We start from the raw sequence: 13,657 nt of genomic DNA on the forward strand, positions 1-13,657 counted from the left end.
AGTTGTCAATATTCCTTTAGATAAGATTGGGGTCTGCTGTTCATTTTCTCAGTTCTATGCTGGGTTACTATCTGGGAGTTCCTTGGGGCCAAACTGGCCAACAACTCAAAAGAAGGTATCTTCTATCTGGCATTGTTTGTTATGTAGCCTTTAGCTATACATATGGACTCTTAAAAAATTATATTGACCCCTTTAATCTTTGGTTAGACTTTCCTTTTGGGTGTTTAAGGCCATGCAGTTGGCCCAGATGCCAAAAATTCCACCAGAAAACTCCTAGAAATTATTAACATGTTCAGTAAAGAATACAATTTAAAAAAAAAAACTTTATCTGTATGTGTATATTGCCTGCATGTAGGTATGTGCACCCGTGTTGTACAGTGCCTGCGGAGGACAGAAGGGCCTGCCGAATTCCCTGGAACTGGAGTTACGGACAGTTGTTAGCTGCCATGTGGGTGCTGGGATTCGAACCCAGGCTTTCTGCAAGAGCAGCCAGTGTTCTTAAATGCTGAGCCATCTCTTCAGCCCCTAGAACATATATATTTTTTTTAATTTTTAAATTTTACAGGAAATCATACCTGAGTTTGATTTGGGTGTTTGTAGAAACATTAGATTTGAACTTTTCAACAGTGCTGGAACAGCTAAGACCTTGGGGGCTTTGGAGGATGGAACAGTGTACTTTTCAGTGTAAGATGGATATGAGCCTTTAGGTGAAGAGGTAGAACATTGTAATTTGGATATGGAATGTGCTATAGGCTTGGTTTTCAGTCTGCGATAACATTAGGAAGTAAAGGAAACTTTAGGATGTGGAGTTAGGTCATGGGGGTGTGCATCTGAAGGGGATTTTAAGACCTCCAACATTTACTCTTATTGTCCTGCTTCCTGGTCAGCATGAGGTGAAAACATTTCCTCTGTAGCATCCTTCTGCCATGAAGTACTGTGGTCCAGTGGAAGAGGATCAGAAACCATGATCCAAATAACCTCATCCTTCTTCTTTTGAGTATGTTTGGTGTTTTATAGGAAGAAAAAAACTGACCAGTATTATATTATATTCCATTTTATAGTCATTTTGGATAAACATTTTACTTCTCCAAATGTAAATATTATATTTCATTTTGGAATAGTCATTTTTAATCACTAAAATACCTCAGCTTCTTTCCTGAGGTGCTGAAATTCTATTTACCTTTTCTGGGTCTTATTATAAGGTATTATGTTTATTTTTCATGTTTATCTTCTCAGTTCCTGTGGACAGCACAAGCAACATTATCCCCATTTGACAGGCAAAGAAACTGAAGCTTGATAAGGTGAAGTAGTCTACTGTAATTACATGGAGGCCAATGACAGGGAATATGAACCCAAGGCTACAGGGCAAATGCTGATCACTGCCCTGTCTTCACATGGCCCAAGTTCAAAGCAGAGAACTGCAGAGTCTGCTCATCAAAGGGGATGAGAAGCTTTCTAGACCTTTCATCATTTTTCTACCAGTTCATTTCTATGAGGAAGGTTAGTTGGCCAAAAAATTAATTAAAAATTGTGTGGATTGCAATACTTTTTAAGTAATTATTTACAGAGCTCGTTCTACTAAATGAATCATTCAATTATCTCTATTGCTTTGGCCAAGTTCTGCTATTCTCCCTGGCACCACTAGCATCATCTTGTCATAGCTACTTAACTACCTGTAAAAAGTTGCCACATGACCAATCCTGACCTCAGGGATTGTACTGTTATTATATTTAATTTGATGGACTATAATTAGCTATTTTGAAATCCAATCACAGCAATGCAGTCCAATGACTAGAAACTGGGAACAGATCCAGGACTGGTGGATCTGTGATAGAAAAACAATGTTCTGTGTGACTGGTTTGAATTATAATTGGTCACATTAAAGTCTAATGTCTAATTCTGAGTACTAGAACAACATTCAATTTTTATGGTGCACTGTGGAATAATTTCGGAATTAAGACATACAGTGACCTGATACTAGATCACACTTGTGAATCTGACTTCCAAATTTCCAATTAGTTGATGCTGAACTTGCAGCCTGGGTATGTGAAGGGAGTGGAAAGTAACATTCATTTAGAGGTTTTAATGCAGAATTTGGCCTTTTTCTTCAGGCTAAATCTTTGTTAACCTTTGGCCTTCCCTGTAAGTACCAAAATTTTTAACTATAATGAGAAATTTCCCTAATTATTCTTTTTTTACTGTTGGCTGGGAGACCCTGCTGACCTGAAACTACTCGAGGGCAAGTCCCATTAAGAAAGTCTGAGGAGGAGCAGAGACAAATTCTCATTCTCCAGCCTTCCCAGGATCTTTTCCTTCATGACAGTGTGCAAGCCGCACATCTAGTATAAGTCACAGTTCCCTCTCTCTACAAAAGGTGTTTATTCATGCATAACTATGAGGAAAGCGATAGAAAAGGGTTTCACAACAGGCCACTCCTGGGGTTATATATATTTAAATAGTGGCTTCTGGGAGACAACACCTGTCAAAGAGCCACATAAATGAAGAGCTGGGTGTGGGCCTGGGCTGCCTCCCAGTCATCCTAGTTTTCCTTAAAATCTTCTGTTTCTAGCCTGGACATTGAGCTCCTCAGCTGCTAGCAGAGATTCGTAGAAGTTGCTTTCACCTAGCACATAAGTTAGTCTAGAGAAGTGACGGTTGTCCTAATCACTTACATGTCTTCATCATTACTTTGCAGTAGTGAAACGAAGTGGAAGCGGCAACCATTACAATTCTTTTCTTACAAGGCCATGACTGGTAGTGAAAGCGGCAACCATTACAATTCTTTTCTTACAAGGTCATGACTGGTAGTGGAAGCAGGTCAGCCTCACATCCGTGGAAGACTACAGGTTCTCCAAATATTGACAGATCAAGCCTTATTAAAAAAAAAAAAGAACCATCAAGAAGGGAGGACTAAGGGAGATCTAAAAGGACTCACTGCAAAAATGGGCAAAACTGACATTCCTCCATGTGAATGTGTAGATATAGGTATGAGATTTGTAATAATTTTAGTATCATTATACATGTGAATAGACAAAATGGTACAATGTAAAAGAAAACTAAGTTAGGCAAAGAAAATTTAAAAAATGAATGATAGGAAATACCATGGACTGTGTAGCAAGGAACATATAGAAAGTAATATTTCAGGAAAATAGTTCTAGAAGGATTTCTGAGTCCATTAGGATGGTAAGAAACTATTATATTTTCCTCACTCTCTATGTGTAACTTCTGATGACTCACACTTAGAAGGCACTAGAGTTCATAGAATCCCTTTGTACACATGAGTAGACAAATTTCCTGAGAGAAGGATGCCCAAGAAATAGGTATATGTCTGGGGAGTGGGAACTGGATAAGGGTGAGAGAGAAGAAAATGCTTTTTTATTCAATTTTATTCTTTTTGTCTGTTTATGCCTTGATTCTGTGCTTTCATACTTATTTGAGAAATAGTTATTATAACATCCATGGGTTTAAGAATTATATCAAGACATGGATTGCACAGTTGGATAAATCTTGTTCCAACTCTGGAGCATTTAGCTATTTAAAAATATACAAGGAGCAGAATGTGCAGAAGCAGGCAGTAGATAGTAGAAAACTGCAGGTGCCAGGAGCGGGGACATCCTGGCAACCATGTGAAGGTAGCTAGCTGAGACCCAGAGAGTGACTCACCCGAGGTAGTATGGGAACACTCCTTTCCCATTTAACTGTTCCCTACATTCAGTAATCTCCTAATGTCCTACTGATCTGTAGATCTCTTTAGTTTCAAATTGCACATGTAGCTTTAGAACTTCACAGAACAAAATACTACTACCTAAAGGAGAAAAAGAAAGAGACCAAATACCAAAGTGTAGCATTTCTAAGCCATATTATGGCTATGCCTTAATAAACAGGCTAACTTAGCATTCGTAAGGCCAAGCATGGACCCAAACTGCCAAGCACCTGTTCCTTCAGATGTCTTTCTCAGAGCTGTTCTTCCAAGCCAGAACAACTTTGCTGATTCTTTGGTAAAAGGGAATTTCCAGTATGAAATGGGGATGTAGAAGTCAGGACCTGCCTTTATCAGAGAAACTTGCCCTTTGATTCCCTAGGCCTAGAATGTCACCACATTTTATTTCTCTTATTGTTCGCAATGAGAAAAGCATGCTGCTTTAGCTGTTTGAAGTGTAAAGCATATATACACACATGCATACATATCTTGGGTAGAGGACAAGGAGGGGTCCTGATGGGTTAAGGTCATATGACCATGTCACAAGAGAAGCACATGGCTCAATGAGCTTGTTTACATTATAAACTGTAACTTTTTGGTTACAAGGTTACATAAAAGTCTTTATGCCAGATTTTGTCCATATTATAGATGTCATTCCTACACCCGAGAAAGTGAACAAATTAAATCAAATAACCAAAAGAGTGTATTATATTCAAGATAGGAAAATATAGATTAATACAGAACTAAAAGTAGGGTTTTTTTTTAGGAGGAAAAAGTAATTTATATTTTGAGAGGAAACTATATTAGAAGCTAGAATTTCAGTGTATTTGGCCATCATAAACTTTGATCTGCTACTGCCTGTGTTTATGAGACAGAACCACAGCACAAAGCTACATGAATGTTGCTGTGGGTGCCTCCCTTCTAACACCTAGATCTCCCTTTGAACATTTAGGAGCTTGATTTACCAAGATGTCTGGAATGCTTAGATTCTAGGGAATCACATGACCATGCTTAGGACTGTGAACACTACACAGTCTGCCATCCAAACAAGGGTTCATTTTTTTATATTGAGAAAACTAAAAGGAGATGCTACTAATAATTAAACCAGGGCAACAGATACAATCAGAGACAATCCAATGTAAAGAGGAACATAGGGATATTCCTGTCATAAGAGAATTTGTGACTAAGAATGACCATTTACTTATGAGTGTGTGCAGGTGCATGCACACATGTATGTATGTGAATGTACAAGCCAAAGGGGGGCCTCAGGTGTCATTATGCCTCAGGGCCAACCACTTGATTTTTTGTGACAGGAAATCTCATTGGCCTGAAGTTTACCAAGGCTAGACTAAGCTGGATGGTCAGTGAACTACAGGAACCATCTTTCTCCACCTCTGAAGCATTGGGGTTTCAAGCATGCACCATCATACCTCTTTTCACATGGGCTCTGATAGGTAAAAAGTTGGTGGAGAACGAGAGAATGAATGATAAGGCACCGAGGCACAGCTAAAACTCCATCAAAATAGGGTTTATTAGCAAAGGAACACATGGGGCAGATTCCCTTTTGGGCAGAGAAAATGTCTGCCCAGGTCTTGAGCTGGGGTCTTTTTAAAGGGGAGGCTTCTGCTTCCTGCAGAAGGCGGGAAGATGTATTTTTTTTAAAGTTGGGGGGGGAGTGGGAGAGCAGGACTGTTAAAACCTGTCCTCTTTGGAGATCAAAGGGGAAGCCTGCTGTGTTGGCCAAACAGTGGAGAAAAGTCTGCTTCTCTTGACTTCAAAGACCAAGGTGCTTATCAGCTAGGTTCCCTTTTCTCAGGAGCATGAGAAGTCCTTGGGATCCTGTTGGTGAGGGGGCAGGGCTATCTGAACCTTAACAGGCTCTAGGGATCAAACTCAGGTCCTTAAGCTTACACAGCAAACACTTTACCAACTTAGCTATATACTTAGTCCTAGAATGACCATTTCTATACTGACAATAACTATACAACCCATAACTACAAAGACCAGGTACCTTGTTCCAATGATTCACAGGGCACTTAGAAAACACCACGGCTATGAGAAAGCTGTACTTAGCAGTTAGATATTCTTGTTTGTTGTATATCATTCAGTACATGGTAAAGATATTATCCAGTCCTTTTCTAGAATTCCTCCTTCTAGGGACTGAGCACAGTACAAACCACCACTCTTTGGTCTGCACTGACGTAATTCAATTTCCCAACTTATGTTAGATACCTAGTCAAGAAGAAAAACATATGTGTGTAGTGGACAGTCCTCCCATGGAAGAGACAGCTTGTCCTGGTTTGTTTCTTCATTGCTGCAACAAAACACTCTGACCGCTTCCAACTTGGGGAGGAAAGTGTTTATTTAGCTTACATATCCCAGGTCACAGTTCATCTGGGAGCCCAAGTTAGAAACTCAGGGCAGGAACATGGAGGCAGGAGCTGGAGCACAGGCCATGGAGGAATGCTGCTTACTGGCTTGCTCCCCTGGCCTCTGCTCAGCCTGCTTTCTTATGCAACACAGGCCCACCTGCCCAGGGGTGGCACCACCCACAGTGGGCTGGGCCCTCCCACATCACTTATCAAGAAGATGCCTCTCAGACATGGCCATAGGCCAGTCCAATAGAGGAAATTCCCCAACTGAGGCTCCCTCAATCCAGGTGTGTCAAGTTGACACTAAAGCTATCCAGCACACAGTTGAAATACGAATTTTTCACCTGCTGTGGACTAAATTTTATTGATTAAAACCCAGCTAATCTTGTCAAGAAATGTTAGTTCCTTTAAGCTGAGATATGACAACAGTCTAGGTGACCATCCATCTGTGTCTTCCAAAGTTGGAGGCATTTCCTAGTTCTTGGGACATTTAGTGCAAAAAAAAAGAGAAAGTTTTCCACATCTACTTTCAGGAATAAACCCTGCAGTTATTTTAAGAATTCAGCATCTAGGGCCAGGAAGATGGCTCAGTAGCTAAAGGTGCCTACTGCCAAGCCTGACAAACTGAATTTCGTTTCCCAGGCCCACATAGCAGAAGGAGAGAAGTGACTATCCAAAGTTGTCCTCTGTTGGTCACAAACGTGCCCCCTATAGATAAATAAATAAATGTAATAATAAAAAGAATATAATATCTATAATGGAAACTTTTTTATGCCAGTTGTATTTTCTATTGTTTCTCCTTTTCTCTTTTTAAACACCATTTAAACACCATTTAAAAAATGCCCTTGAGGATGGAAGCAAATAATAATAGGAATACTCATGGGGACAGAAACAGGTTTGCAGGCCCCTAGTCCAAAAAGCTAACAGCTACCGGGTTTCTCTCCCCTGTTACTAATAATGTGTGAAACATGACTGTCTTCTTATCGCAAAGACCCTGACAGGTGCAAGATAATGGAAGGATACATCCAGGGACAAATTGGCTGTTGATCTGGTTTTTACATGGGAAAATCCCCTTAAACCATGAGAAAAAGATTTTTTTAATGTCATTCAGATGATTATCTCCCCATCTCCTACAAGAACCAGAGTAAACACCTGCTTTTCTCTTTGTCAGTGGGAAGCTGGGATTTCCAAAGTCAGTGCTGACCTCTGTTCCTCAATCCTTGGCTTTCTGATTAAAACATTGCCTGAGAAGAGGAAAACGTCCATCTATTCTCTCATTCAACATATATTGATCGCCTGTCTATGAACTTCCACTGCAGTCATGGAGTGCATAAAAATGGGCAGAATAAACCCTTCACCCTTTCAGAGTAATAGATTTATGTGAAGGCAGGAATTTGGTAGTTTTGAATTATGGTTACATTTCTAGGTAAATTTTCAGATATTTCTTTATCTCCGGGGGAGAGATTTTGCAGGTCACACACATGGTACAAGCAAAGGATCATATAAGAGATTTTTCCTCATTGATGAAACAAAATATCTGACAAAGTCAATCTAGGAAGGAAGATTTTACTTTTATTCTGTTTGAGGATACAGTCCATCATGGAGAAAGGATGTTATGGTGGCAGGAGCTTCAGGCAGCTGGTCACTGTGCATGTATAGTCAGAGCAGAGAGAGATGAATGCTAGTGTTCATCTTGCTTCTCTTCATTTAGTCTGGGACCCCAGCCCATGGAATAGTGCCACCTACAATAAATAGGGTGAGTCTTCCCACCCAATTACCTCCATCTAGAAACTCCCTCACAGACATGCCCAGAAGTTTGTCTCCTAGATGGCTGTACATCTTGTCAAGCTGATAATCAGTATTAACCATTTCAAGGTCCATGGACCCAGGGCACTATAAAGTGAAGCCAAAGAAATAAGCTTGTGCAGCCATGACTCCCAATTCATCCTTTAGAACAGAAGCTTTAGACAGAATTATGATTTTCCTAATGGGAATGACTTTCACTCATGATATTCTTTAACTGGCTACTTTTCTCTTTGTTCAGTGCCTACCAGTTCAATGGAAATATTTTTCTCCCTGACCTTGGTCACTTCCCTAGATAGAACATAATATTGATTTCTGGTTCTTCTCTCTTGTTCACACTCAATCAGCAAGTCCTGGTAATTCTATAATTATGTAGTGATTTTATAATTATCAGGTTCTCAGCCTCATTTATATGGCACAGTTCAGAGTCTCTGCTGAGCTCACACTCTCTCACAAAAGTTCCTGGTCTTATCCACAAGTATGAGTCACAAGCTGGGTATATGGCGGCACAAGTTTGTAATCCCAGGAGAGTCAGGCAGACCTCTGTGAGATCAAAACCAGCCAGGTCTACATAGTGAGTCCCAGGCAAGCTGGGGTTAGGGAGACCCTGTCAAAGGAACACATACACACACACACACACACACACACACACACACACACAGGTATAAGCCACAAGTGTCCATAGTTATAATGTGACAAGAGTATTAGATCTGGCTTGTATACCCAGTCCAAGTCCAAACAGAGACAGTCATCTGTTTCCTGGAGTATGAATTTTGGACTGAGGTGCCAACTTTAGTCTGGAGTCTTTATTTAAATTGAGTGATAAAAACTTGAAGGTTGACACTGCATTGTGATGCAATCACATGGTGCTACCTGCATGCAGTGTTAGTCATTTTGTCACTTTGATCAATAGGTAAGAGAAATAATTTAATAGAAGAAGGACTTATTTTGGCTCATAATTTCAGTCTCCTGTGCTTCTATTGATTCTGGGTCCCCGTTAAGTAGAACATCATGGCAGGGAGGATGTGATGGGGCAAAGAAGCTTGCCTCATGTCAGATAGGAAGTACAGACAGAAAGGATGAGAAAGAGTCTGGGGAATAGTAGACTCTCATAGACATTCCCCAGTGACTCACTTCCTTTAACTGGATTCTAACCACCTCCCAATAATGCAATCCCATTATAAACACCTCAATAAAATAATCCAATGATAAAGGGAAAATTCTCATAGTTTAATCATCTCTCCATGATTAGAACCATCCCTTGGGGACCAAATGTTCAACACACAAACATTTGGGAGTTGTATTTCATATCCAAACAAATCATAATACATGCTAATCAGGGAAAGCATTAAGAGAAATGGAATCACGAAAACAAGAAGAAACAACAATAAGAGACTAAAGAAGTAGATTGCTTATGTCCTAGATAGTTTTCATAGTAACAGTACCTACTGAGATTTATATCAACTCCTAACTTTGGTTTCAATAAAATTTCTCATAAATGTCCAGTATTCTCCCCCAACTTCAGTCTTGAACAAACTTCTGCTGTTGGCTAATAAAATATCTTAAACTAAGATTATTTGTCCCAGTTTTATCTACTACTGGTTCTTATTTTCTTTCTTAAGATGGTTTGAAGATTGTGTTTAAAAGTTAGCACTTTGGTTCCAGTTAATGTTACCTACTCATTACTATTCAGAAAAGGTCTGATTGCTATGCTAAATTGGTAGGAGAGTAGCTTTGTTTCCTCAATTGTTTAGGGAATGTGAACTGTGTAAAACCGTAACACAGGACAGTTTCACAGGAAAGTCTTAGCATGTTTTCTATTGTTATAACTAAATAACACAGAGTGGGAAAATTATCTAAGAAGGGCTTATGTAGTTTGTAGTTCTGGAGGCTGAGAAGTCTAAGTGCAAAGTGACAACATCTTGGAGGGTCTAGTGATGACCTTCTTGATGATCCTTAACATGGAGAAGAGATCTTATCAAAAGTCAGGGCAAGTGTGCCAGAGAAAGACCGCTTTTATAACAAAGCCAAGCCTTCAGCAACTATTAGTTCATGAATGGAATCCATTCATGAGGGTGGAGCCCTCATCACTCATTCACTTTGGAAATATCCCTTCTCCAAATACCTCCAATAATTTGGGGATTATGTTTCCAACACATGATCACTGGGAGACACATTCAAATCATAGCAGAAGGCAACAAGGGAGTTGGAAACATGCTGGCTATACCTTGGTAGAAGGGTGTGAGGTGGGAATCATGTGTTTGGGTGGTAATCTCTTCTAAGACGTCCTACTTCTTCTAGTCGTCATCCTACTTGCTATAGTACACCTATCACTGAGCAATCTTATCTATTTTGACCAGAAATAAATAACAAAGTTTTGCTGGGGGAAGGGTTCAGGACTTTATATAGCCTTGTTATTTTAGTGTTTTGACTACAAGCAAAAACTCAATTGAAGGCTATTAAGTAAATTGTTAAAAGAGTTAAATTATTTTCATACTAGCAACCCCTACAGGCTTTTCAAGATGGTCTCATTAGAATTGATTAGATTCCCTTGAGTTCTTCATCAAGGTATGTTATTATGTGTATTTATTTTCAAACCTCTTATTGCTGGGAAACCACGATGCAAGTAATAAGAAAAATATTAATGTTCTTCTGAGTAAACAAACACTGAGCATCTCTTGACAAAATCTCTTCTGTTATTAAAATTAAAGACAAAGTGCCTGAAAATGAGAACAGATTTATCAGATGTCAACAGAGGAATTACCAAGCACTTAAATGACTCCACACAAGCTGCAGCATATGCCTCAGGGTAGTAAATGAACCACATTTGAATTACAAGGCCCAGTGAATGCTACTAGTCCAGGAAAATGCTACAAGATACTGTTAATTAGGGACACTGCTGTGTAGACAAATGATGCTGATGTCTCCTAATAGCCATGTTGCTGGATAATCCTGTTACTGCCTTCATTCAGAAAGGTTTACTTGTTAAAAAGCTTCTAAATTCTTAGTCTATATGCACAAATCTACAACTTTTTGCCCAGCTCCAAGCTCTGCATTGTGTTTATTTATATGCAGTTTAGATCTCTATAAAGACAGAGGCTTTAGGCAGATTTATCTCATTTTAAGAGAAGACCGAAATGATGAATTGTATTACAAATCAAGAGTGTGGCACAAATTATTTTCTGAAGCCTTCCTTTTGAAAGGTGATTAGTATTAGGACCCTAGATCTCCAGGCAATATAGTTTCCACTCCCAAATTCTGCTCTACTTCCCAGCCCTCTTTCTCTTCTGGGCCCATTGTGATTTGGGTTTCCTCTTATTATCCTATAGAAACTGTGTGCTTCTCCAGAAGGCATTTCCTAATGGGAAATCTGTCTTTAATTCGACTCATGCTTACTAACATCTGACACCCTTTTGCTCCCTGATTTCTGTGATCTCTTCCACTTTTTCTTCTCCTTTCCTGTAGTTCATTTGCTAATCAAAGGTCCAACCCAATTAAAATTGTGCATATTAATAACATTTGTCTTCAGCATGATACAACATGTTCTTATAGTTAACATATCCTTAGTTTAAAAAGCATCAAACCTCATGCTCAAAGCTGGATGAGAAATGAATCTAGACATATAGTGTAGAAGTATAATGAAGATTTAAAACATTCAGCTGCCGGCTGTCCCCACCTCCCTGGAGGCCCAGAGAGCCAGGAAAAAGGACTGCATCTCTGGGCGACCCAGCCCCACAGCTTCCTGGGGCCAGCAGCTTTCCTGGGTAAGTTTGGTGGTGCCCACTGCACCTTGACTCCCCCAGGGAGCCTCATTCACCCTCCCATCCCTCCCACCCCATCTCTCCTCCTACCAGGGACACTGGCACATTTCTTGTTTTGGCACCCCAGACCTCTGGACGGACTTCTTGGCCCAGACTCCTCAGTGCTTCTTGATTCTTTGCATCTAGACAAACCCAATTCCTCCCTCTAGTTCCCGGGAGCCCTCCGGGCCTCTTCCTAGACCCACCTCTCTTTGCATCTCTGGGCAGCCCAGCCCCCCAGCTTCGTGGGGCCATCTTTCCTGGAGGGATCCAGTCCTTAGGAAAAAAGCCTGAGAGCATCTGATCCTTATTGACTTGGGTCTTTGTGGGAACTCCTGAGCCAGAAGACAATATCAATTTGGCCCCTCCAATATAAAATCAAGAAAGAACCTGAAGCTTAGGCCAACCAGCTTTTCATGCCCAACAAGTAAACCACAAAGACACATAAAGTTTACAAAAAGAAGCAGACATGAACTGAAAAAAGTAAGGCTTGGGTCTCACACAAGAATCAGAAATGACAAAAGAAATCCACATGTCAAAGTCACAGTGAAAAAATACTAACATGAAAAACCCAAATAATATATCACCACCAAGTCCTAACAGTCCTGTAGAGGAATAAAATAAGAACCCCCTAGAGATAACACATGACACAGAATTCAAATGAACAATTATAAACATGATAAAGAATTCAGTGAATTTAAAGAATTCACACAAACACACACACACACACACACACACACACACACACAAAGAAATCAAAGAACTTAAAGAAGGTAGGGATAAACTTCTGAATGAATTCAGAAGAGTTAGAAATATTGAAGAATAATCAGGCTGAAATGAAGAAGGAAGTGAAACACTCAATAAGCCAATTAGAAAAGACAGGAGAAAGCCTCACTAATAGGATGAATGAAATGGAAAACAAAATATCAAGACTGGAAGATAAAGTGGACGAATTAGACCACTCAAGCAAAGATTATGAAAAATTTAAGAAAACATAAGAATGGAGTATGCAGGAATTGTGTGACTCCATAAAAGGATCAAACTTACGAAACATAGGCAAGCATGAAGGAAAAGAATCTCAGGATAACAATATGGACCATATTTTCAACAGGATTGTAGAAGAAAATTTCCCAAAATTAAAAAAAAGACATGCCCATACAAATATAAGAAGCATATAAAACACCAAATAGGCCCAGGAAAGAAACTCTCCATGGCACATCATTATAAAAACACTAAACGTACAGAAAAAGAGAGAATCCTGAAAGCTGCAAAAGAAAAGCAACAAGTCACATATAAACGAAAACCCATCAGAATTAAGCTGACTTTTCAGTGAAAACTATGAAAGCCAGAAGCCTGAACCAAAGTATTCCCAGTTCTAAATGACCACAGACCCCAACCCAGATTACATTACCCAGCCAAAATGTCTGCTGTAGTCAAAGGGGAAAAAAAAATTCTTCCATGACATAAATAGGCTGAAAGAATTCATGTCCACAAAACCAGCCCTTCAGAGAGTTCTTGAAGCAACACAAAGAGCTGAAGAAAGGAATGACTATACCCAAGGGGTTACAGAAAGAAACTTAATGAAGGTATAACTATGGAAATGCACAGTTACACCAAGAGTGTGAATAGAAATAAAAACAACAGGAATCAGTACACATCTTTCATTAATTACTTTAAATATCAATGGACTGAACTCCCCAGTACTCAATGACAGGCACTACCTTAAGGTGAAAGGATGTAAAAAAATACACAGGGACCCTGTACAGGTAAGACTCGAGGAGGACCACTCCCTGAAAAGAAAAACGGGCGATAAAGAAGAGACGGAGCCCAAGCAAGTCCACTTGTCAAGGGCCGCTTTATTGTATTGCAAGCTTTTCTTATATACAGTTTGTATTTAGAAGGGGTTGAAGAAGTTGGTCAAAAGGTTACAGCATTTTTATGGGTATGGGAGGGGGACTGAGCAATTCAGCAACGTGACTGAC

The sequence above is a fragment of the Nannospalax galili genome, unplaced genomic scaffold (genome assembly GCF_000622305.1).
Source record: "Nannospalax galili isolate Female #2095 unplaced genomic scaffold, S.galili_v1.0 scaffold261, whole genome shotgun sequence".
In the NCBI taxonomy this organism is placed as follows: domain Eukaryota; kingdom Metazoa; phylum Chordata; class Mammalia; order Rodentia; family Spalacidae; genus Nannospalax; species Nannospalax galili.